The sequence below is a fragment of the Pteronotus mesoamericanus genome, unplaced genomic scaffold (assembly GCF_021234165.1).
Source record: "Pteronotus mesoamericanus isolate MK-2021 breed Mesoamerican mustached bat unplaced genomic scaffold, CSHL_Meso_final scaffold_705, whole genome shotgun sequence".
Classification (NCBI taxonomy): Eukaryota; Metazoa; Chordata; class Mammalia; order Chiroptera; family Mormoopidae; genus Pteronotus; species Pteronotus mesoamericanus.
Window position 1 is genome coordinate 10,036,572 of NW_026555326.1, and position 27,266 is coordinate 10,063,837.

Consider the following 27,266-nt stretch of genomic DNA (forward strand, 5'->3'; position numbering starts at 1 on the left):
TTTCTTTTGGTTTCCTTTTTATCTTATTGTTGACCCATTCATTGTTTTGTAACATGTTATTTAGCCTCCATGTCTTTGTGTGTCTTTTAGAATTTTTTTATAGAATTAATTTTTATTTTAATAGTATCACGGTCAGAAAAGATGCTTGACGTGATTTCAATCTTCTTAAATTTATTGAGAATCTGTTTGTGTCTATCATAGAAATATGTGGTCTACCTTAGAAAAATCTCCATGTGCACTTGAAAAAAAATGTATATTCTGTGGCCTTGAGGTGAAATGCTCTGCAGATATCAATTAAATCCATCTGATCTAGTCTGTCACTTGAGGTCACCATTTTACTATTGATTTTGTGTCTGGAAGATCAATGATGTGTTAAAGTCTCCTACCATGACTGTATTACTGCCAATCTCTCCTTTTACATCCATCAATATTTCCTTTATATATTTAGGTGCTCCTATGCTGGTAAATAAATGTTTAAAAGAATTATGTTCCCTTTTTTATTGTTTCCTTTATTATTATGCAGCGTCCTTCTGTCTATACTATAGTCCTTATTTAAAAGTCTATTTTTCCAGATGTAAGTATTGCTACTCCAGCTTTTCTTTCATTTTTATTTACATGAAATATATTTTTCCATCCTATTTACATTTAGTATGTGTGTATCTTTGCTTCTGAAGTGGATCGTTTGCATACAGCATATATATAGATTTTGCTACTCATTCAGCTATCCTATGCCTTTTTTTACCCTCATATTTTGTTTCTAGGTATCTTAGTTTTATTATATTTTATTGATTATGCTATTACAGTTGTTCCAATTTCCCATTTTGTCCTCTCCACCCAGCATCCCTCACTCCCTTAGGCAATCCCACACCATTGTTCATATCCATGGATATTACAAAATAGCCATAGGATGTAAAATACAATACCAGATATGGAGTAATCTCTACCCTTTGATTGGAGTATTTAAGCTACTAATTTTAAAGTGATTCTTGTTAGGTACATATTTATTGACATTTTTCCTTATAATCATATTACTCTTTCTTCTTTTTTATTTATTTTTGTCTATTACTATTTATCCTCTTTATATATTCTTCCATCTTCACCCATCCTTGTCCCCCAAAATTACTACACTGTTATGTGTGCCCATCAGTCCTTTTTCTTTTTGCTTGATCCCTTCACCTCACAAATGTCCTCCACCAGAGCTCTCAGCCTGCTCTCTATTTATGTCTGTCTTTATTTTCTTTTTTTAATTTATTTTAATTTATTTTTTCAAATACATTTGTCTCTGCCAAACCCCCACCACTTTCCCTTGCCCCCTACCTCCTTCCCTCCCTCAGCTCTTCCCCTTTGGCTTTGTCCATAAGTCCTTGCTATATGTTCCTTGACTTTTCCCTTCCCTTCCTTTCCCCGCCCCCCTCCCTCCTTCCCTCTTGTCTCTGTTGATTTCTTTTCCTTTCAGTGTTGCTGGTCTTATTTTCCTTGCATCTTTGTATTGTTGGTGAGGTTCCAGTTATAGGTGAGATCATATGGTATTTGTCTTTCGCCCCCTGGCTTATTTCGCTTAGCATAATGCTCTCGAGTTCCATCCATGCTGTCGCGAAGTGTAGTAGTTCTTTTTTCTTTCTGCTGCGTAGTATTCCATTGTGTATATGTACCATTACTTTTTGATCCAATCATCTACTGATGGGCATTTAGGTTGCTTCCAACACGTGGCTATTGTTAATTGTGCTGCTATGAACATTGGGGTGCATAGGTTCTTTAGTATTGGCGTTTTGGCGTCCTTAGGGTATAGTCTCAGCAGGGGAATCACTGGATCAAAAGGCAGTTCCATTTTCAGCTTTTTGAGGAAATTCCACACTGCTTTCCACAGTGGCTGCACCAGTCTGCAAACCACCAACAGTGTACTAGTGTTCCCTTTTCTCCACAGCCTGGCCAGCACCTCTTGTTTGTTGATCTGTTTATGATGGCCCTTCTGACTGGTGTGAGGTGGTACCTCATGGTGATTTTGATCTGCATTTCTCTGATGGCTAGTGATGCTGAGCATCCTTTCAAATGCCTCTGGGCCCTCTGTATCTCTTCCTTGGAAAAGCGTCTGCCCAGGTCCTTTGCCCATTTTTTTTTTTTTTTTAATTTATTTACTTTTTAAATACATTTGTCTCTGCCTTCCCCCCCCCCCTTTCCCTTGCCCCCTCCCACCTTCCCTCCCTCAGCTCTTCCCCTTTGGTTTTGTCCATGAGTCCTTGCTATATGTTCCTTGACTTTCCCCTTCCCTTCCCTTTCCCTGCCCCCCCCTTCCCTCTTGTCTCTGTTGATTTCTTTTCCTTTCAGTGTTGCTGGCCATATTTGCCTTGCTTCTTTGCATTGTTGGTTAGGTTCCACTTACAGGTGAGATCATATGGTATTTGTCTTTCACCCCCTGGCTTTTTTTGATTGGGTCGTCTGTCTTCTTAGTGTGGAGTCGAGTGAGTTCTTTATATATCTTGGAGATCAAACCTCTATCTGATGTATCATTAGCGAATATATTTTCCCATAGGGTTGGCTCCCTTTTCATTTTGCTGATGTTTTCTTTAGCTGTGCAGAAGCTTCTTATTTTGATGAGGTCCCACTTGTTTATTCTTTCCTTGATGTCCCTTGCTTTAGGAGACATATCAGTGAAAAAATTGCTGGGTGGGATATCTGAGAGTTTCCTGCCAATGTTCTCCTCTAGGACTTTAATGGTGTTCCGACTTATAATTAAGTCTTTTATCCATCTCGAGTTTATTTTTGTGTATATTTTCTTATTAGTTCAATTTGTTCATTAGATTCCATGTGAGTAAAATCATATGGTATTTGTCTTTCTATGACTGGCTTATTTCATTTAGCATAGTGTTCTTCAGCTCCATCCACACTGTTGTAAAGGGTAAAATTTTCTTCATTTTCCTGGCTGAGTAGTATTCCATTGTGTAAATATACCATAAGTGTTTTCTTCACTCATCTACTCATGGACACTTGGGCTGCTCCCAAATCTTGGCTATTGTATGTAATGCTGCATTGCACAGAGGGGTGTTTATATTCTTTTAAATTAGTGTTTCAGGATCATTTGGGAAATTCCCAGAAATGGAAGTGCTAGGTCATAAGGCAGTTCCATTTTTAATTTCCTGACATAACTTCATACTGCTTTCCACAATGGCTGCACCAATATCATTTCACCATCAGTGCAAAAGGTTATCCTTTCTCCACATCCCTACCAGTACTATTTGTTGATTTATTGATAATAACCATTCTGACAGGTGTTAGGTGATATTTCATTGTGATATTAATTTGCATTGCTCTGATGATTATTGGCCACCTGTATGTCCTCTTTGGAGAAGTATTTATTCAAGTCCTTTGCCCATCTTTTAATTGGATTATTTGGTCAGGGGGGTTTTGTTTTGTTTTGTTTTGGGTTTTTGTTTTTTGTGTTTTTTTTTGGTGTTTTGTAAGTTCTTTACAAATTTTGGTTATTAAACCTCTATCATATGTATCAGTGAATATGTTCTATTCATTGGATTTTTTGTATATTCATGATTTCCTTTGCAGTGCAAAAGTATTTGCTTTGATTTAGTGTCATTTGTTTATTTCTTCTTTTGTTTCACTGACCTTAGGAAATTTGTCAGAAAAATAATATTGCTACAAGCAATGTTTTAGATTTTACTGCATATGATTTCTTCAATGATTTTTATGGTTTCAAGTATAACATTTAAGTCTGTCATCCATTTTGAACTTATTATTTGTGTGGTGTAAGAAGATGGTCTAGTTTCATTTTTCTGCATGTATAATATCTGTCTAATTTTCTGAACACCAATTTTTTTACTTGGTGTTCTACTACATTTGTACCCATTTTTCTCCCATTGCTTTCCCCTACTGCACCCACATCCTGCTCCAATAGCTGGCACCCACCTTGTTGTCCATGTTCATGGGTCATTTATACATGTTTCTTGAATAGACCCTTCCCCTTCTTTCCCCATTATCTCACTCCTCCCATCTCTCTGATTACTGTCAGAATTTTCCTTGTTTTCATGCTTCTGGTACTATTTTGCTCATTTGTTTTGCTCAGTACATTCCACTGATAGGTGAGATCATATGACATTTGTCTTTTGTTGCCTGGCTTATTTCACTTAGCATAATACTCCCCAGTTCTATCCATGTTGTCACAAAGGGTAGGAGTTCCTACTTTCTTTCTTTTATTTAAATGTACCATTGAGTAAATGTACTAGAGTTTTTGACTCACTCATTTACTGATGGGCACTTAGTCTGTTTCCAGATTTTAGCCATTCTAAATAACACTGCTATGAACATTGGGGTGCATAGGTTCTTTTGAATTGGTGTTTCAGGATTCCTGAGATGTGATCTCAGCAGTGGAAACATTGGATCAAATGGCAGTTCCATCTTTGGTTTTAGAGAACATGTCATACTGTTTTCCACAGTGGCTGCACAAGTCTGCATTCCCACCAGAGTGTACTAGGGTTCCCTTTTCTCCACAACCTCGCCAGCACTTGTTATTTGTTGATTTGTTTATCATGGCTATTCTGATCACTGTGAGGTGCTATGTCATTGTGGCTTGAATTTGTGTCTTTCTGATAGCTAATGATGTTGCTATCACATGTCTTTAATCCTTCTGTATGTCCTTCTTAGAAAACTGTCTATTTAGATACTTTGCCCATTTTTTAATTGGATTGTTTGTCTTCCTGATGTTGAGTTGTATGAGTTCTAGTTCTTTATGTATTCTGGAGATCAAACCCTTGTCCAAGGAATCATCATCAAAATGTTTACACACACAGCTGATTCCCTTTTCATTTTGCTGATCTTTTTTTTTTTAAGCTGTGCAAAAGATTTTTAATTTGATGTAGTTTCTTTGTTTATTTTTTCTTTAATATCCCTTGCCCTAGGAGACATACCAGCGAAAATATTGTTGGATGGGATATCTGACATTTTACTGCCCATGTTTCTCTCTAGGACTTTAATGGTGTCACAACTTATATTTAAGTCTTTTACCCATCTTGAGTTTACTCTAGATAATAGTGTAAGTTGGTGGTCTAAGTTCATTTTTTGGCAAGTACCTGTCCTGATCTCCCAAAACCATTTGTTGAAGAGGCTATTTTTACTCCATTTAAAGATTTTGCCCCCTTTATTGAATATTTATTGACCACAGAGACGTGGGTTTATATCTGGACTCTCTATTCTGTTCCATTGACTTATGTATCTATTCTTATGCAAGTACCAGACTGTTTCAATTACAGAGGCCTTGTAATATAGTTTGATATCAGGTGTTGTGATCCCTCCTACTTTATTTTTCTTTCTCAGAATTGCTGAGGCTATTCAGGGTCATTTATGGTTCCATATAAATATTTCAAATATTCATTCCAAATCTGTGAAATATGTCATTGATATTTTAATAAAGATTGTATAGAATTTACATTGTTTGGGTAGTATGGACCTTTTAATAATGTTAAGTCTTCCAATCCATGAATACTGTATATGTTTCCATTTATTTATGTCTTCCTTAACTTCTTCAGTGTTCTGTAGTTTTCTAATTATAGGTCTTTTATGTCCTATAATTATGGACATAATAGTTATGTTGGTTAAGTTTATTCATAGGTACTTTGTTTTTCTTGTAGCTAACGTAAATGAAGTTTCTTCCTAGTTTCTGCTTCTGATATTTCATTGTTGCTATACAAAAATGCCTTCAATTTCTGCACACTGACTTTGTATCCCACTATTTTGCCAAATTCACTTATTAGTTTGAGTAGTGTTTTAGTGGAGTCTATAGGATTTTCTATGTACATTATTATGTCATCTGCAAACAGTGACAACTTTAATTTCTCCTTTCCAGTTCATATGCCTTTTATTTCTTCTTTTCTGATCACAGTGTCTAGGACTTCCTACGCTATGTTGAATGAAAGAGATGAAAGCAGACAATTTTGTCTTGTTCTTGATCTTAGTGGGAGAGCTTTTAGTTTTTACCCATTGAATATGATGTTGGCTGTAGGTTTTTCATATATGGCCTTTATATATTTATGTATGCTCTCTCTACTCCCATTGTGCTCAAGTGTTTCTTAACATAAATCGGTGCTGTACTTTATCAAATGCTTTTTCAGCATGTATTGATATAATCATGTGATTTTTGTCTTACATTCTATTTATGTGGTATATTATGTTTGGTCCTGAGCCTGGGCTTTTGTGTGTCAGGAATTTTTTCATTACTGCTTTAATTTCACTAATTATTATCCATCCGTTCAGGGTTTGTGCTTTTTCTATATTCACTTTTGGAAGATGATATGTTTTTAGAATTTTTTTTCTGCTTTGCTCAGTTGTCAAATTTCTTAGTATATAGTTGTTCATAGTTAATTTCTTACAATCCTTTGCATAGCTGTAGTACCAGTTGTGATTTCTCCTCTTTTGTTTCTGGTTTTTGGTTTGTTTGTTTTTTATGAATCTGGTTAAAAGTTTGTTGACTTTGTTTATCTTTTCAAAGAACTGGCTCCTGGATTTATTTATATTTTGAATTGTTCTTTTAGTCTCTATATCATTTATTTCTGCTCTGATTTTGATTGTTTCCTTCCTTCTACTCACTCTGGGCTTTGTTTGTTGTTGTTCCTCCAGATCTTGTAAGTGTAGGGTTAGTTTTTTTTTTTATTTGAAATGTTTCTATCTTTATTAGGTAGGCCTGTATTGCCACAAACTTCCCTCTCAGGACTGCCATCATTGTGTCCCATAAGTTTTGGTCTGCTTTGTGTTCATTTTCATTTATTTCCAAAAACTTTTTTAAAAATTTTATTTCTTTGTTTTTAGAGATAAGGAAAGGGAAAGATAAAGAGAGGGAGAGAAATATCAATATATGGTCACCTCTTGTGCACCCCCCACCAGGGAACTAGCCTGAAACCTAGGCATGCACCCTAACTGGGAATCAAACCAGAGACACCTTGGTTTGCAGGCTGGCACTCAGTCCACCAAATCACACCAATCAGAGCTATTTCCAGAAGGATTGTATTTCTTCCTGATATCATTGTGAATCCATTCATATTTAATATGTTATTTGGTCTCCATGAATTTGAAATGTTTTTAATTTTTTACTTGAGGTTTGCTTCTAGTTTCAAGCCATTGTGATCCAAGGAGGTGCTTGATATGATTTTTTTTTTAATTTCTTGAAACTTGTTCCATGTCTTACCATGTGGTCTATCTTTGAAAATGTTTCACATGCATTTGAATAGAATGTATAGTTTGTTTCTTTGGGATGAAGTGTTCTGAATATATCAATTAACTCCATTTGATCTAGAGTGTTGTTCAGTGCTACAATGTCTTTGTTGATTATTTGTTTGGAACATCTATCCATTGTTGACAGTGGGATGTTAAAACTGATTAGGTTGCTGTTGATATCTTTCTTGAAGTCCTCCAAGATATTCCTCATATATTTTGGTTCTCCTACTTTGGGTGCATATATGTTTTCAAAAGTTTTATCTTCTTGATGGATTTTTCCCTTAAGTATTATGACATATTCTTCTTTGTCTTCTTTTAAGGCCTTTGTTTTAAAATCTAGTGGGGAAGGGGCAGGGGAAAGTGGTGGGGGGAAGGCAGAGACAAATGTATCTGGAATAATTAATTAATTAATTAAAAATAAAATAAAATAAAATAAAATAAAATCTATTTTGTCTGATACAAGTATTGCTACCCCAGCTCTTTGTTCATTTCCATTTACTTGGAATATTTCTATCTTTTCACTTTCAGTCTGTGAAGAGATTTGGTTCTGAGGTGGGTCTCTTGTAGACAGCATGTATGTGGGTCATGTTTCCTTATCCATTCAGCTATCCTTTGCTTTTGATTGGAGCACTAATCCATTTACATTTAAGGTTATTGTTGATAGGTACTTATTCATTGCCATTTTTTCCCTTCGTACCTGTGTTCACCTCTATATATGTTTTTCTTCATCTTCTTAAAGCAGTCCCTTTAACATATCTTGCAATGCTTGTTTGGTTGAGGTGTATTCTTTTAGCCATCTTTTGTCTAGGAAACTCCTTATTTCACCTTCCATTTTAAATGAGACTCTTGCTGGGTACAGCAACCTTGGTTGCAGACCTTTGCTTTTCATTACATGGATTTTTTTTTTTTTTTTTTTTTTTGCCATTCTCTTCTGGTTTGTACTGTTTCTGTTGAGAAATCAGCTGATAGCCTTATCAGGGCTCCCTTGCATGTTACTATCTGTTTCTCCCTTGCTGCCTTTAAGATTCCCTCTTTGTCCTGAATTTTGTCATTTTAATTATGATGTTTTGGAGTGAGCCTCTTTGGGTTCTTCTTCACTGACACATTCTGTGCTTCCTAGAATTGCTTGACTTTTTCTCTCTTCAAGTTAGGAACATTTCCATCATTACTTTTTCAAATAGTTTTTCTATCACTTGCTTCTCTCCTCCTTCTGGTATCCCTATTTTACAGTATTAGTATGTTTCATGTTGTCCTTAATTCCTCTTCATTCATTTTGAGTCTTTTTTCATTTTGTTGCTCTCCCTGAAAAATTTTTTTTAGCTTGTCCTCCATCTCACTGATTCAATCCTCCGTTTCTTCTAACCTGATTTTAATTCCTTCTACTATGTCCTTCATTTCAGATACAGTGTATTTCATTAACATCTGGCTCTATGTCCTTTTCCATGGTTTTGTCCTTTGCAGTGAGTTCTTTGTAACTTTCCTGGAGTTCTTTGTAGTTGTCCCTGAGCTTCTTGAGCATCCTATAACTATTATTGTGAGCTTGATGTCTGATAGTTTCCTTGCTTCAATTTCATTTAGCAGTCTTTCTGGGAATTCCTTCTTTCCTTTTGATTGAGGAGTTGTTTCTTTGTTTCCCCATTTTTGGTGACTTTTATTGTTTGTTTCTGCATATTAGAGTGATGTGCTTTGACTCCATGTCTTTGTGTTGTGACCTTTTATGGTAGAAGACCTGTGGAACTCACTGGTGCAGGCTCCTTGAACTCCTGTGCTTGATGATCTGGGGATGACCTTTTATGCTGTTTATATGGGATCTCTGATAGTAATTGGTTTTGGTTGTTGTTGGTTCATTCTTTGGTGGGTCCTTCACTCCACCTTGCTGATTGAGAGTCATTCCGACCATCATGACTTGTATAATCTTATACAAGTTCTGAGCAAAACCTAGCAGCCCAAGAAACACACCCACACCTGCAAAAATACCCTCCACCCAGAACCACACTATCAACAGCAAATGAGTCAATATTAATAAAGGTATAAGGATAGTAAGACTATTATAAGAAAGGAAAAGCAATATGAGATCACTAACTGGAAGAAAAGTGATTTTGTGAGAGTAGAGAAAGAAGCAATAATAAGAGTAGAAAATAGAGACAAGGTGAAGAGAGAAAGAAAATGAAATTTACATCACAATTAAAAAAGGGAGGAGGGAAAGCAGAATGGAGTAAGTGAAGGAAAGAGTTAGTAATAGGTGTAAACAAAGTTGAAATAAATGAATAAATATGTAAATATCTAGTGAGAGAAAACAACAAGTATATATATAAAACATAATAAGGACTAAATTGGAGAAAGAAACCCATGGCAATATCAACAACAAATCAGCTAAGATTTATATAGGTAGGAGGGGAATAATGGGGAAAAAAAGAAAGAAAAAAGTTTACAACATGTCTAGAGGAAAGAGAAGTTATTTTGAGAGGATAGAGGTAGAAGGAATACTAAGAGTAAGGAATGAAAACAAGGCTAATACAGGGAAAAAGTAATATTTAAAACAAACAAAAAAAAAAGAGTTCTTCTGGCCAAGATGGAGGCATAGGTACACTTTGCCTCCTCACACAACCAAAAGAAGGACAACAAATTTACAATAAAAAAACAAGCAGAACTGCCAGAAAACTGAACTGTATGGAATTACAACCACCAAGGAGTTAAAGGAGAAACAGTCATCCAGACTGATAGGAGGGGCAAGACAGGCAGCCAGTGCAGAGAGGACTCATGGTAAGGTGGCTGAAGGACTGCACAGGTAAAATGATGGCTGGCAGTCAGTCCCACACTTGCATGCAGATAAACTGGGAGGAACAACAGGGGAGTGAGACACCCATGCAGCCCAGAGACCCAGCACAGGAAAAGAAAGTCTCAAGACCTCTGGCTGTAAAAACCAGTGGGGTTTGCAGTGGTGGAAGAAACTCCCAGCCTCACAGAGTGTTCATTGGAGAGACTCATAGGGTCCTAGAATGTACCCAAACCCACCCATCTGGGAATCAGCACCAGAAAGGCCTAATTTTCTTGTGGGTAGTGGGGGAAGTTACTGAAAGCTGACCAAGAGCCAGGCAAGTGGCACTGTTTCCTCTCTGAACCCTCCCCCACATACAGTGCCGCAACATAATGATATGAATTTCCCCACCCTAGTGAATACCTAAGACTTTGCCTTTTATAATGTAAGAGGTGCACCAAAACAAAGAAATATGGCCCAAATGAAAGAACAGATCAAAACTCCAAAAAAGAACTAAGCAATGAAAAGATTCCCAGCCTATCAGATGCAGAGTTCAAAAGACTGGTAATCAGGATGCTCACAGAAATGGTTGAGTATGATCACAAAGTGGAAGAAAAAGTGAAGGCTATGAAAAATGAAATAAAGAAAAATATACAGGGAGCCAACACTGAAGGGAAGGAAATCAGGACTCAAATCAATGATTTGGAACAGAAGGAAGAAACAGGATTTAAAAAAAAAAATGAGGAGAGGCTTAGGAACCTCCAAGACAAATTTAAATATTCCAACATCCAAATCATAGAAGTGCCTGAAGGAAAAGAGAAAGAGCAAGAAATTGAAAATTTATTGGAAAAAAAATAATGAAGGAGAATTTCCCCCAATCTGGCAAAGGAAATAGACTTTCAGGAAGTCCAAGAAGCTTAAAGAGTCCCAAACAAGTTGAATCCAAGGAAGCACATGCTAAAGCACATCATAATTATATTACCCAAGATTAAAGATAAGGAGAGAATCTTCAAAGCAGCAAGAGAAAAGGAGACAGTTCCCTACAAAGGAGCTCACATAAGCTATCAGCTATTTTTCAAAGAAACCTTATTGGCAAGAAGGGGCTGGCAAAAAGTATGCAAAGTCATGAAAGGCAAGTACTTACATCCACGATTACTCTATCCAGCAAAGCTATCATTTAGAATGGAAGGGCATATAAAGCACTTCCCAGATAAGGTCAAGTTAAAGGAGTTCATCATCACCAAGCCCTCATTATATGAAATGTTAAAGGGACTTATCTGAGAAAAAGAAGATCAAACCTATGAACAGTAAAATGACAACAAACTCACAACTACCAAAACTGAACCTTAAAATAAAACAAAAACAAACTAAGCAAACAACTAGAACAGGAACAGAATCACAGAAATGGAGATCACATGGAGGGTTATCAGTGTGGGTGGGGAGAAAGTGGAGAAAGAGTTACAGGGAATATGAAGCATAAATAGTAGGTACAAAATAGACAAGTGTAGGTTAAGAATAGTATAGGATATGGAGAAGCCAAAGAACTTATACATACAGCCCATGGACATGAACTAAGTGGGTAGAGGGATACTAGTGGGAGAGGAGGTACAGGAAGTTTGGGCCTGAGTTCTCCATTCTGAAGAGCCCTTGTTTGTGAGCTGTGCTGGGTTGGGTCCTGCAGTTCCTTTAGTGTGACTCTATCCCTCTGAGTTTTTGGTTAGCAGAGCTGATGGGCCTGATCACACCTGCCTGCAAGCCCCAGATCCTTGCTGAGTGTTGATTCTCACCTCAGCTCCTCTTTTAAAAGAGTTTCTGTGTGCCCCCATACTGCAGTACTTGTCTCTGTGGGGACCTGTTCTCCACATACTCCCCCACCCCAAAATTCACAGAGTATTTCACAGTCAGGGATGACCACCACCTTTCAGAGCCTCCAACAGTTTTAGATAAAATTTTTCTATGGATCTTTCCCAGATGGTGTTGAGAAGAGCCCTGCAGCTATACTATAACGCAGGGCGTTGGCAGAGTGGTGACCCTGCTCCCTCCAGAGATCTCCAACCTCAGGTGGGCCTCATTGTTTCTGGAGCCCGCAGCTCCCAGGCCTTCTCTTTCCACCCTGATAGCTCACAGCTCCTGAGACAAAATACAGCCACTCCAATTCTGCAGCCAGAAGTGCTGGACTGAGCAGCCATGGCAGCTCCACTTGGAGAGCCTGCATCACCAGTTCCCACATGCCCTACATGAGGGCAGGTTCTTGTTCATTTCCTGCACTCCCCAAACTCTGGTGAATGTATGAGCTTACTCACATTTGCTCTCATTCACTCTCTGCTGGACTCTCAATTCAACTGCTCTGTGTTTTGGCTGTAAGACTAGTTTGGGTCTGGGAGCAAATGGACAGAGCTACCAGCTACTCTGCTGCCACCTTGGATCCCCCTCTCAACACCATTTACTAAATAAATTATCTTTAGTCCATTGTATATTTATGCCTCCTCTGTCAAATATTGACTATAAAGGTGTGGGTTAATTTCTGGGGGGCTGGTTGGAGGGAAGCAAAGGAAGAAAATTGGGACAACTATAATAGCATAAACAATAAAACATTAATAAAGAGGCCTTTCCCTAAAGTGTTGAAAACATAGTCTTGAAGACCTGTTTGTAAACCCATGTTCATAGAAGCATTATTCACACTAGCTAAAATGTAGAAGCAACATAAATGTCCATCAGTGGATGAACAGATAAGCAAAATGTGGTACACACCTTCAATGGAATATTATTGAGTCTTAATAGAAAGGAAATTCTGACATATGCTACAAAATGTGTGAACCTTGGGAACATTATATAAAGTGAAATAAGCCAGTTATGCAAGACAAATACTGTATTATTCCCTTATACGAAGCATTTAGAATGTCAAAATAGACAGAAAATGTCCAGATGCTGGAGGGAAGGAGGAATGTAAAGTTAATATTTAAAAGGTTCAGAGTTTCTGTTTATAAGGTGAAGAGAAATATGGAGGTGAATGGTGGTGATGGTCGTACAACATTATAAATATATTTGATACTACTAAAATATTCACTTAAAATAGATAAGATAGTAGATTTTATGTTAAGTACATTTTTCTACAAAATATAGACAGTAATTAGAAAAGAAGTAATTAGAAAAATTAGAAGTAATGTAGAAAGAAGTAATTAGAAAAAATAAATAAAAGGGAGAATATAATAATAATGAGTCAATTGACCAAGAAAACATAATCTTTCCCTGGCTAGTGTAGCTCAGTGGATTGAGTGCTGGTCTGAGAACTGACTCCCAGAAAGGGCACATGCCAGGGTTTCAGGCCAGATCCCCAGTGGGGGGCACACAAGAGGCAACCACACATTGATGTTTCTCTCCTTCTCTTTCTCCCTCCCTTCCCTTCTGTCTAAAAGTAAATAAATACAATCTTTTTTTAAAAAGAAAACATCACTTAAATATATATACACTTAATAGAACTTCAAAATACAGAAATCCAAAAACAAGAAATGAAAAGAAAATAGATAAATCCATATTTATAGTTAGAGATTTCAACTGTTCTATCTCAGTAAGTAACAGAACAAGTTGACAAAAAATTAGAAAGGATATAGATTTTAAGAACAATATCAAGTAACATCCTAATTGACATTTTTAGAATAAATCATCCAATCACAGCAGAATATACACTCTTCTCAAGTGCACATGGAACATACATCAAAATTGACTACCTACTGGACCTAAAACAGGTCTCAGTAGAATTTAGAAGATTAAAATTATATTCAGTGTGTTTTCTGACCACAAGGGAATAAAATTGATAACTAAGCTTTCTGCCACCATCTTGGTTTTGCATTCCCCTCGCAAAGTGTCCAGTGAAACCACAGAAACTGTCCCTGCTACAAAGCAGAAGTTACCACAGCCCCAGGCTAAGACAGTCTAATTCATCTGAAATTGATGTCTGAAGAGCTAACATTACCTGGAAAGGTCAGTAGAGACTATGGAGTCCAACATATTTGTGATTGCTTTTTGTTTGCTTGTTTTGGAGTCTTGAACAGAATCTGACAGTGATGAATCAGTATCAGACCTTGAGGAACAAAACTCCATACAGGAAACCATACAAGAAGTCCACCTGGTAGAAGCAGCTGAAATCCTGAAGAACCAGTCAGTAAAGCAAAACAGAGCCAGAGTGAAAAGAAGGCAGACAAGGCTATGTACAAACTGAGTCTTCAACAGGTTACAGCGATTACTAGGGTCACTATCCAGAAACCTAAGAATATCCTCTTTGCCATCACAATGCTAGGTATCTAAAAGAGCCCTGCTTCAGATATCTAAATAGTTTTGGGGGAAGCCAAGATCAAGGATTTAGTTCAGCAAGCACAGCTAGCAGCTACTGAGAAAGTCAAAGTTCATTGTGAAGCTGTCTCAAATATTCAAGAAAACACATGGACTCCAACTATACAAGAGGAGAGAGAAAAGGAAAATGCTGACAAAATAGGTGTGAAAGTTAAGGATATAGAATTGGTTATGTCACAAGCAAATGTGTCAAAAGCAAAGGCTGTTTGAGCCCTGAAGAACAGTAATAATATTGCAAATACTATTATGAAATTAACAATGTAATAATCTAAAAATGAGAATCCTTTGTTGGTGTTTCAAGAATAACTGCAATTTGGTTTGAAATTTGTACTATTTCTATCATTAATAATCTATGGCTTCTCATGGTATAAAAAATTAATAACTAAAATATATATGGAAAGTCCCCAAATATTTGGAAGTCAACACACTTTTTTTGTTTTTTGTTTTTTTTTTAATTGGTCTAATACATTTGTTTCCATTTTCCTGCCACCACTTTCCCCTGCCCCACCCACCCCCACCTCCCACCCTCAGTCCTTCCCCACTTTGACTTTGTCCATAGGTTCTTTATACATGTTCACTGATTTGACACTTCCCCTTCTTTTCCCTGTTACCCTCTCCCTCCTTCCCTCTTGCTACTGTTGGGAACTTAACACACTTTTAAATAACCCATGGGTCAAGTAGTTAAATATACCATTTAAATCAGCAATTCTACTCCTAGGTATTTATCCAAGATAAATAAAAACACATATCCACAAAAAGACTTGCACATAACTGATCATAGTAGTCTTATTCCTAACAGCCCTCAAGTATAAACAACCAATTTTCATCAATAGGTTAAAGGATAATTGTGCTATATCCATACAAGTAAATACTATACAATATGAAAAGGAATGCACTATTGTTATAGACAACAACATAGATGAATCTCAAAAATATTGCATCAAGTGAAAAATAAGCACAATTCCTTTTATGTAAAATTCTCAAATTGGTTAAACTAATCCATAGAAACAGAAAGTAGATCTATGGTTGCCTGAGGCCAGGGGTTGGAGGCATTGTTAACAAAGTAACAAGACAAACTTTGGGGAAATTGGAAAGTTTCTGTGTCTTTTGGGAAGATAGAAAGGTAGTTACATGACTGTATACATTAGTTAAAAATCATTGAACTGTATACTTAAACTAGGAGCATTTTCTTTTATGTAAATTATCCCACAATTAAGCTTATTATATTTTAAAAAGTGTTGAGCAACACTGATAAAATTTATGAAGGGTAGGATGCTATCATGCATGAAGATAAATAGGAAAATAGGAAAGAGTGGATAATTCATGGAATATTAAGTAGAAAATAAGTTGTCACTGGAGTATAACAACTTCAAGTGCATACCAAAAGATTCTGGCCTTTATCAGTCAGGCAAAGGAGAAACAGGGAAGATTCATGAAAAGAAATTATATGTATCTTTAGAAGGATTAATACACCAATGTTGTGCAGGATGGACTGAAGAAAGAAAAGGCCCTGCCACAGCCTAGGGGAGAGATAAGGAGGGTATAAATACTGATAGGAACAATTAGTTGCCAGAAGGGTCAAGGATGCAGAAAACAGATGTCAGGAGAAGGTTCATGGTGAAGAAGCAGTGACCTTATGTACCCATCATGAGTGAGAGAAGTTTTGGGAACTTGTTTTTTGTTTTATTTTGTTTATTTTAAACTTCATGATCAATCTGGGAACACTAGAATGCAAAAGGTACAGAGACTCTCAATGGAGACATATTGGGAATAAGCCCCCAAACTATGCTAGAAAAGCCCAGATGGAAAGGTGGAAAGGTTAGGTTTAGCGAAGATGAATATCTCTTCTGAAGAAGGTGATGAGCAGAAAATCACCTCAAAAGTCAGGAAAGAGAAAAGATGGAGGATTCATTACTGGATAAACCTAGCTTTCAAAAAAAAAATAATTAGCAAAGATTTTATCTGCTGGGTGAAAAGAAAAGGGATAAAAATATGGAAGCACCCCCACAGGGATGATTCAGTAAGATCAGTGAGAGAAGAGAGCTACAAGACTTGCCAAATTCCATAAAGGAAGCTCAAAGAGACAGGAGAATCTGGGGAGTGGGGCATAAGAGTGGGAAGACATGTGCGGCCTGAAAGTGGGAGTGGGAAAATGTGTGTGTGGCCTAAGAGTAGAGGTCAGGCCCAGAAGGAAATCCAGAAGACCCAGGGTTGAGCCACTAAAGAGCAAAAATAGAAAATAATCAATCAACTGAAAGTTTGTCTGACCTAGTCCCAGTTTACAGTGGTCCTGGTTTAACTACTAACAGCAATCCTCTCACTTATACCCTAAACAACAGAGGCCGTAGTGACTCAGAGGAACAGATGCATTAAACGTGGGGTGGGTAGCAACTTCTGAGAATGGTTTTGGCAAAGAAGAACATCAAATCTAAGTTCTTGGAGGAAGAGCTACACTACACAGCACAGTGGCTCAACTCTGCCATAGACTGATGAGTGAAAGCAAATTAAAGTAAGCTTTGGAAAGTTCAAATTTCCTTATACAATCAAAAGAAAGTGTGTATACGTGCCTGAGTCCAATCAGAAAACAGAAACCACACAATAAGCAAAACACAGAAAGCTGAATTATAAACTATTATAAGAAAATAACTATAGGGTATAAGAAAGTTTTATGTAGAACTCTAGAGCTGAAGGGAAATATCCAAGGAAGAAGGAAGTTAGAAGGGTAACCCTCCCTAAGTCTCAATGAGAGTGTAAGCCTCATTGCAGAAGGTGTAGTTTAGCCCCTTGGGAAGCAGAGAATTTTGGTGGTTTGTCTGGGCCAGAACTTGTCTGCAGTCACTGAACAAGATGGACCTACCCTCCACACTTCAGACAGAGGCTTGCACAGAGAGCGTACTTCAGTGGAAACCTCTGGGCAGCAGGTGAACTAAGCATGGGTCAGGTGAGGGTCTACAAAGGAGAAGGGATATCAGAAGGGCCAGAAAGCCTTTGGAACACTAGTTCCCATATCAAGAGGGCTATGGAAAGGTCATTGCCAGACTGTGGATGCAATGTCACCGAGTATCCATGAGCTCTGAGCACATGACTGGGGCAGCACTCCACAGCATTCCTTCACACCCATTCTGTTGACCTACCATGCAGTAGCTAGAAAATACAGGAAAGCCACTTCCCCCTTCAGTGTCTCTTCAGGGCCCTCTACTGAAAAAGTTTAACATGCTCACTTTGAAGGAGAAATAATGAGCAATTCCATCCATTATCACTAAGCATATGATAATGGATAAATTTGGAGCTAAGTGACAATAAATTGAATAACAGCCCAGTACTCACTAAGGAATACCATGTTCATAAATAGAATATTAGAAAATTCTAAAATGAATTTTCTGGATTTTCTCAGATGATAGGAACTAAGTATTTGAAAAAAAGAAGACAGAATTTCCTGGAAAGGTAAAATTTCATTTACAAAATAAATCAAAAGGACTTTAACACATATGGCCTAAGAATGTAAAAGGCCAGTGGATGCATTCACAAACTTCACACTGCTTGAGGAAGCCAAGCTAAATTGCATCATCTGAGGGCAGTGTGGTACCAAAAATAGTAACAGGTCACACATTTTTTAAGGCACTATACTTTGCCACATATTTTACAGACTTGTTTCCCACAACATGTCTGTGAGAAAAATCTTTGTCCATTTGGACTGCTACAACAAAATAGCAGAGACTGGGTGGCTTATAAACAATAGAAATTTATTTTTCCCAATTTGGAGGCTGGAAAGTCCAATATCAAGGTGACAGAAGATTCAGTATCTGGTGAAGGTCCACCTTTTCTTTTGAGATGGCACCTTCTGCTGTGTTTTCACAAGGTGGAGGAGTTAAGGGGCTTCTTTTATGATAGCACTAATTCCGTTCATGAGAGTTCAGAAATCATGACTTAATCACTCCCCAAAGGCCCCACCTTCTAATACAATTAACTTCATTATTAGATTTCTAACATATGAATTTGGGGGGCACAGAAACATTCAATCTCTAGTGAAAGACAAACATTATTATCCTTATTTGGCACAGGAAGAAACTGAATCAGAGGCTAGAACTCCAGTATCTTGATCCAGTGCACTTCCTGGTTCACCTAACTGCCTTCCTAAGTTCTGCTTCAAATTCCCCTTCTTCTAGGAAGCTTTCTTTGGCTAAACCCAAACCAATATTTTCACTTAGCATTCTGAGGAATTTGTTGCATTGCATTACACATGCCTAAGAGCAGTGGTTCTCTAATTTTAGCTGAATATCATTATTACCTGAATGCTGGCTAAAACACAAATAACTGGGTCCCACTCCAGAGATTTCTCATTCAATAGTTCTGGTGTGGGGCCCAATATAATTTGAAAGTTACCAGGCTATTCTGAGGCTGCTGGTTAGGAAACCACAATTCAGGAATCAATTATTTAGAAGCTAGTAGTATCTTCACTCACATCCTAGATTCAATCTGCAAGTCCAGCATAGAAGATGCTAAATCTTAATTTCTTCAAGCAAAGACTCTTCAAGTTTAGTCTCTCTTTTTCTGGATGTTCAAAGTCCTTAAGTGCTGAGAGACTACTTTCCTTAGAGCCAATAGATGATTTTAACTTAACCTCATTTCTTGGCATTAGGAAGGTCTGCAGTTCCTCCAAGCTTCCTGTTCTGTTCTCTCTAAGAATAGAGCAGACAGCTGGACCAACATTACTACAGCTCATGCCTACCTAGGTGTGCTCAGCCCTTTCTGTGGACTGTCTCATTTAATAGCTCTAAGTAAGAGAGACTGTTTTGGGGGATCTTCATGGCGGTCTTCTTTCAGCCTGAATAAAGTGACTGCCTATTTAAGAGAAATATCCCTACCCAGAGTAAATTTTTTCTACATAATACACGTACACTACAATTTCTCCTCTTTTAATCAAGTTATAGCAAGTAAAGTCTTGAGAAACTCCTGTTTCTTATGACCTTTCTTTTAAAAATAAAATATCCCTCTTTATAAATCCAAATTCACAATAAAAATATGTATATCCTAAAACTGCCAATATGGCATTCAGGACAAATTTTTAATAAAAGAGACAAACTGGGAGCCCCCAGATTGTTGTTAATTAACAGAGGTGTATTTAGGGTGCCACGTCCCAAGTTTTATAAAAGTTTGAGTCAAAATTTTAATATCAGTTATGTTCACATAAAAATCCAGACTTCTACTTTGTTGAAAAATGTAGGTTATGGCCAACCCAGGGTCTTACTTTATATTTGACAACAAGCAGCTAGACCTTCTTCCTCTGGAGAGGACAAGTGCTTTCCAGCTCATTGCAGATTTCAGCATTCAGACAATGGCGACAGGTGCCCTTACACCCCAGCTCTTGTCTGCTTGTCCTATGCAGGTATCTGAGTTTATACCTATTTTTAAGAACTATGTGGGTTTATAAACATGTGATATACTTAAGCTCTTTTAGATAAAATATTATAGGGGTGTGAAAAGAACTGCCATACGACTGTTCCCTGCTTCTTCAAAGCGCCTCTTTTTTACCTTCAATTCCTGAGCACTGAAGTCCTAGGAAATTCAAATCCCAAGTTCCAGACAGATGTGGTGAGGACAGTCACAGGTCACAGGATGTCTTGATAAGAGCTATAAGAGAACAGAAAGGGAGAGATCATTAAGAAAAGTGGAAGAGGAAAGAAATGAGGAGAAGGGTTGAGGGAAGGGGAAGATTGAAAAGGGGGACTTAGCTGTGCTTTTTAAACCAGGTTAAGCCTCCACACCAGCGACACCACTACTGCCATGATGATCAAGCCCACAAGTCCATGGCTCCTCTCTGATCAGGGAACATAGGAGGTCTTTCAGCCCAGGATCCTTTCCTAGTTTGAGTCACCTGGCCTAACCATATATGAGGGTGCCAGGTGCTTCCTATTTCATCTCCCATATAAAGCGGCCACTTCTATTCCCCTGAAGGTTAGATGACCCAGCTTTTCTCAGGGTCTGGGCATCTGTAATTAAAATCATTTCAGCTTTTTATAGCACAGCACATAGAGAAAGGGAAATAATTCTTCAGCTAGGCAGACCTGAGTCTAAATCCAGCTCTTTCTAACAATGAGACTGTGGGCAGTTAACTTGACTTAGCTTAGCTTCAATTTCTCATCTGTGATATGAGAATAATACTTGCTTTCAAGAAGAGTTGCTCAAATGACAGATTATGTGCAGAGTGCTTAGCCCACACAAAGGAAGCAGTCAGTTAACCACAGCTATCTGTGATATCCTACCTTCTGATGTCACCAGTTCCCTCTCCCAAGGAATAAATTCTCCTGTGATTCTTCATTTGTCACCTATTTCTGTATCTGTGATCTTTTTAGTCTCATTTTTCTTGCATATATAGCATCCTGGCTTAATGCTTTTTGAGCTCAGATCATTATTCTCCACTTTCTTATATCCAGAATCCCCTCCTATCTGTTCTGGTCAGGGCCTTATCTCTGAAACTCCTCTATCTTGCATTTGTCTATTCCTACCCCTTCCCTAGTCTATCACTGTATGCTTCAGAACCATCTCCTCCTGTTCCCAGGAGGATCCCAGTTCTTTCTTACCCCAGTAGAGGATTATGTCCTGGCTAGCTGCCTCCTTAGCTGCCATATCCAGGGTTATTTTAAGAGACCATGACCCATCAGCATTGGGTAGGAGGTCATTTTACCAAGTGTCCAGCTGCCCCTGATCACCTTGCATCCACATCACTCACCCACATCGGCTTTGGGTAGAATCCTGAGACATGGCACACCAGGAACTGATGGTGAGGCCCAGGAGAGGGACCACTGGATAGCCAGGCCTTAAGCTTCACTGTATCCAACAAGGGAATTAGGTATCTTAAAGTGAGAGCTCTGCATTACAGGCTCCAAACCCTACAGCAGTGTCATGCATCCCACAGTTCCACCTCTGGAAATGAAGGCTCTCATAATTTCAATCCATTTGTGTTAGCTTCTCCAGGAGAGCCTTCCCTGATCTAGTTTCTTGTAAATGTCCCTGTCTATACTTCTATAGCACCCTGTGTTCAGCTGTAGCCTATGTAACATGTTTAAAACACTGCTTTAATTGTTAGTGTCTTCTTATCCTCCCTCTCAAGCAAAGATCCAGTTTGACCCCAGTGTTTAATTAATTGAATTCATGGAACCCAAAGAATGCTCAATAAATGTCTGTGGAATGAATAAGTGTCTTTATGCCTATCCATCCCTTTCTGAACCTTTCTCTTCCCACAAGGCCCAAAGGAATGTGAACCCTGGAATGAAAAAAAAAAAAAACAGATGGAGCCCCAGAGTTGAGGAGAGGAGTTGAGATAAGCAGGCTAATCTTGCTTCTCCAGTTCTGGTTGCCCTCCCTCAAGGAGGCCTATGACAAATTGTGAGCAAGTATCATTTAGTGGTTCCTTGGTCCTTATTGAGCACTTTTCTGGCCATCTTGGCTGAATGTGGGGCACTGGGGCGGGCACCCAAGAAATTCTTTGGAAACTCAGGAGTTCTCTTGAAATGTTGCATGGAAGAAGCTTTCTAAGGGGCTACCAAGGTACACCTCACATCTAGCAGACACCTGGAGCCAAGGGGATCTGAGAAGAGGAATGGGTAGAGATCAAAGAAAGGTTTAAAAGATTGGAAGAAATCAAGAAGAAATTAGTGTGAGGTTATACTATCCATAACTCAGGGAAATGAGATTGGATGACCCAGAGCAAGAGGAACAAGGGAAAATTTGAGGAGGCAGAGGCTGAAACCTTTCTGGCAGAAGTGGATATTAGAAAATCCCTTCAGGTGAGGCCAGAGCCTCCCAGATGGGCTTCTGCATTCACTGTTTCCTATTGAGTAGCTTCCCAGGTCTCCATCCCTCAGTTCACAGACTATGTGCACAATTGCTTTTTTAGGGATTTTTTAAAAGATTTTATTTATTTCTTTCTAGAGAGGGGAAGGAAGGCAGAAAGAGAGAGAGAGAGAGAGAAACATCAATGTGTGGTTGCATTTTGCACATTCCCTATGAGGGAACAGTTGGGCAACCCAAGAATGTGTCCTGCACTGGGAATCAAACCAGCAACCTTTTGGTTCACAGGCCAGCACTCAATGCACTGAGCCACACCAGCCAGGGCTATGTGCAGCATTTTTGACAAATTCTTGCATGTCCCTGGTGAAGCTATTTCAATAAACCCTCAATACATGCTGCAGGTTTTCCCACTGCTAGTCACTGAATTTGCCCTGAGCCCAGAGCTTCAGGAAGTACATAATGTCCAAGTCATTGCTCCAAACATGGGTCTGCAGTGCCCCTAGCCACACCAAAGCCAAGCCATCCCTACACATCCAGCTTCTGTCGGTAAAGCAGATCTGGAGGCAGCAGAGGTGGGTGATTCCTTTGCCTGCCAAGGAGAGAATAGAGATCAGAGGAGCCAAGCAAGTAGCTGGAGAGCTAAGACCATAAGGAGAAGGAGGGAAGAAAACAAACAAAACTGATGGACTTGGGCAGAGAGATAGTGTCTTCCAGTTCAGGTGCCTCCAGCCTCAAACACACCTACCTGGAACCTGAGCTGGGCAGCAGAGACTGAAAGCAGTAAGTTCCCTGGGCAGACCACCAGTGAGTTCATGGCCTCCAGTTTCTAAGATGCAGGGGTCTCCATCTTCCACTATTATGGGTCATACTCTTCTCCAGCCCAGCTCCCTCTTTCCATCTCTTGGACACATGCCCAGTCATCCTATGACATTTACTCTCAGAACTTCCCCAAATCTGGGGGACCCCCAAGAGCAGAAGAACCAGCAAGCACTCGATGTCGCAGGGCTCTCAACCTTAACTCAGACCTCTGATCCCTCCTCCCCTGCCTTACAGCACAGGCCTCTGGAAAACATCACATTGGATCCAGTTGCTGGCAGTTTCCAAGCCCAGACAAGACAGGGCTTCCATTCTAGCTTAGGGTTTGCTTCCAGTCCAGTCTAGGTATCCTCTTTTCACCTGCCAGGTGGTCAGCCCAGCTGTTAGATGTTTGAGCATCAAAGAGCTGTGGTCAGGACCCAAGGAGCCCTGACTTCACCACTCCAGTATTTTTCACAACAACTTGTCTAAATCTGCTATTTAAGTTTTAAAAGCAAAGCATAAAGTTGGATTTATGGTATAACTCCAACTGAGTTAAAAATGCAAAGAGAAAAAAAGAAGTAGGCAAGAAGAAAAAAGACTGATTTAGCAGTGAATGCTGTAGGAGGAAAGACTTGGGTTGATTTCATTTTGCTTTACATTTTGTGTCTTCCAAATATTCTGCAGGTGTAAGTATCACATTTATAATAAAGTACAAACATTAAAAGTACTTTTCTCAGTTGTACATTGAGAGTATTGGACTGGGTTGGCTCAGATGATATAGGGCTTTCATATTCCAAGATTCTTTCCTCTCAGTGTTCCCTATTTTCTCTTTGCTCCTCACCCCACACCCTAGGTGCACCTCTCATCCCTCTTACCTGGTTGGCCTTTCTGAATGCTCACTTTCTCCTCTGGCTCCCTACTCATTCACTCTCCAGATATAAGCCTTTGTGTTAAAAAACAGAGACAAGATTTCCACTGCATACCTCTCCACTACTCACGTTGAAAATAAGAGCAAAAAGACACACTGACCAGAACCTCAGGTCATGGTGAGGAAAGGCGTTCTCCTTGGCATGTCAGATACTTTTTAGTTATTACAACTGTCGCTGCCTTCTCCCAGGAAGAGATTCATGAAGTCACTGAAAAGCCTTTTGAAGCAAGACTGACTCCCACATATTTGGTGTCAGAAACAAGAGCACAGAGAGGCAGTGATTTACCCAAGGCCTCAAAATCAGCCCATGGTGGGCAGAAATCAGCCATAGTACTTTCTGCCGTGCCTAGGCACTTTAATTGTAATCCATGTGTCACTGCAGTTAGTTAGCTAATTATTAATAAAAGGAATAAAAGAATTTAGGCATTGAGTCTAATAAACTGGGGAGCATGAACCTGTTTGCTTCACCAGGAAGCAACAGTTCCAAACCCCAGGGAACCATAGCATTGCTCCACCAAGAGGATTTATACTTGTTCCTTTCACCCTCTGGTACCCAGATTGTTGAAGGGTACAGGAGAAAAGTGCTTGACCATATCAGCCTGTCAGTCTAACTAGGAGGTGTAAGCCTATCAAAGCCCACAAATGCTTGGGAAGTTCACTGGCTATTTTGAAAAAGAATTGGGTTCATCCCAAACCCAAACTAATAAAATTCCAGAGGAAGGAAAAAAGAAGTGCGATCGCTCTCTCTCTCTCTCTCTCTCTCTCTCTCTCTCTCTCTCTCTCTCTCTGTCTCTGTCTCTCTCTCCCCTGACCTGAACTTGCCCATTTGTTCACACACTCTCTCACCCAGACACATGTGACTATACAGGTCTAACAGCAATCAGGACCTACAACAGACTCCAAAAGAGTAGGTTTTAACATGAAGCAGAAACTCTGGACATTGGCTTTTGTTTTGGCCTTGGTAAGGATATGGTTAGACATTTTCAATGGTAAGACAGACAGCTTAGGGTCTTTGGAAATGCAGTGGCAGCCTTCCACACAAATGAGCCATTTTCCTATACCACAATCTCTTTTATTTGAGTCCTGGAATGCATTCCTCATAATCCATGCAAGATCCTGTTTTCCACCTATAACACATGTACCTAGATTAATCAAGTCTATCACTTCTAGATTATTTTTCTTTTCCACAGAGCTTTCATATATTACATTTTGTTTAATCATAACAACTATGAGAGATAGGGATCATTATCCTTAATTTGTGCACTGATGGAGAAAACCGAAGTCTAAGAAACTGTAGACACTGTGAATATACAGTTTATATACTCTGTAATGAAACAAAAAAGAATTATACACTACATGCTGTGGGTATGCAGCACAATCAGGGAATCTAAAGATTAGATTAAAAAATTCCCACACCATTGAGCTTCCTTAGCACCATTGTTTTGAATTCAGTATCTGATAGTTCCCTTGTCTCTATTTCATTTCGCTTTCTCAGTGGGGAGACCCCTTTTCCACTCATTTGGGGGGAACTTCTTTTTCTTCCCACTTTTTGTGAGAGTCTGTTAAGTATTTTAGTCCTTTACTTTTCTTTCTGGGCCTGCCTATGATGATGTCAGTTGTTGACCCTATATGACCTTGGGTTGTTTGCTTGAGCCTACCAGGAGTCTACCGTCTCTGTCTGACTCCTGCAATGGTTCTAAGGAGCTCAATGAGCTCAGCCACCTCAAAGATGACTATGAGAAACTGCAGAGAAACTATCAGGATCTTACAGCAAACTATATCAGCCTGGAAAAGGACATAGAAACTATCAAGAAAAAACAAGAGGATATGAAGAATACCATTTCTGAATTGAAGAACACAGTAGAAGGAATCCAAAGGAGGCTGGATGAAGCCGAGGATCGAATCAGTGAGATGGAGGATACGGTAGAAAGAAGCTCCCAGAAAGAACAAGAAATAGGAAAACGACTCAAAAAGAATGAAGAAGCATTTAGGGAAATGCAGGACAACTTGAAATGCAATAATATCCGTATAATAGGGATACCAGAAGGAGAAGAAGAGGAGCAAGGAATAGAGAACCTCCTCGAAAAAGTAATGATGGAAAATTTGCCTAATTTGAGGAGAAAATGGCTCTCATGGACCCAGGAGGCACAGAGGACCCCACTCAAGAGAGATTCAAAGAGGTCCACTCCAAGACACATCATCATAAAACGGCAAATGTCAAAGACAAAGAGAGAATCCTCAAGGCAGCAAGGGAGAAGGAGAAAGTAACACACAAGGGGGCCCCCATATGCCTAGGAGCTGACTTCTCAACAAAAATGCTACAAGCCAGAAGGGAATGGCAAGAAATATTCCAAGTCATGAAAAGCAAGGGCCTACAGCCAAGCCTGCTCTGCCAAGCTAGGCTCTCCATTAAAATAGAAGGGGAAATACGGGGTTTCCCAGACAAGAGAAGACTAAAAGAATACATCTCTACCAAACCAGCACTTCAAGATATGCTAAGGGGACTGATTTAAGCAGATGAAGGAAAAGAATGAGAGAGAGAGGAACACAGGTCCAAAGAGAAAAGATGAGTAAGTTTCTATCAGTAATATCTCTCAATGTGAATGGACTAAATGCCCCAATCAAAAGACACAGGGTAGCTGAGTGGATAAGAAAACATGACCCACACATATGCTGCCTACAAGAGACCCACCTCAGAGCAAGAGACCTACATAGATTGAAAGTAAAAGGATCGAAAATAATATTCCAAGCAAATAGGCATGAGAAAAAGGCTGGGGTTGCCATACTTGTATCAGACAAAGTAGATTTCAAAACAAAGGCCATAAAGAGAGACCCAGAGGGGCACTTTATCATACTTAAAAGAAGAATCTATCAAGAAGACATCAACATTGTAAACTTATATACACCCAACATAGGAACACCCAAGTTTATAAGTAAACTGTTGGATGACTTCAAAAAAGATATAGACAGCAACACACTGATAGTAGGGGATTTCAACACCCCACTGTCAAAAATGGACAGATCTTCCAAACAAAACATTAATAAACATATTGTGGCAGTGAATGACGCACTGAATCAAAGAGACTTAACTGACATATATAGAACCTTACATCCGAAAGAAGAAAAATACACATTCTTTTCAAATGCTCATGGCAGCATTTGAAAGATAGACCACATGATAGGACACAAAGCAAGCTTCAGCAAATTCAGGAAAATTGAAATAATACCAAACTTTCTTTCAGACCACAAGGGATTGAAACTGGAAATCAGACTCAAAGAGAAACTTCAAAAACTTGAAAACTCAAAGAGACTGAACAGTAGACTATTAAACAATGAATGGGTCAATAATGAGATGAGAAGAAATCAAAAAATTTCTGGAAACAAATGAAAAGGCACAGACAACAGTCCAAAACGTATGGGACACAGCAC

General features: G+C 38.9%; 2 pseudogenes; one reads left to right on the top strand and one right to left on the bottom strand.

Annotated features, from left to right (window-relative positions):
- Window positions 1-13,280: 13,280 nt before the first annotated feature.
- On the top strand, window positions 13,281-14,584 carry LOC129062035 (nascent polypeptide-associated complex subunit alpha-like; annotated as a pseudogene).
- Window positions 14,585-19,922: 5,338 nt separating this feature from the next.
- Window positions 19,923-21,925, bottom strand: LOC129062084 (antigen-presenting glycoprotein CD1d-like; annotated as a pseudogene).
- Window positions 21,926-27,266: the final 5,341 nt, after the last annotated feature.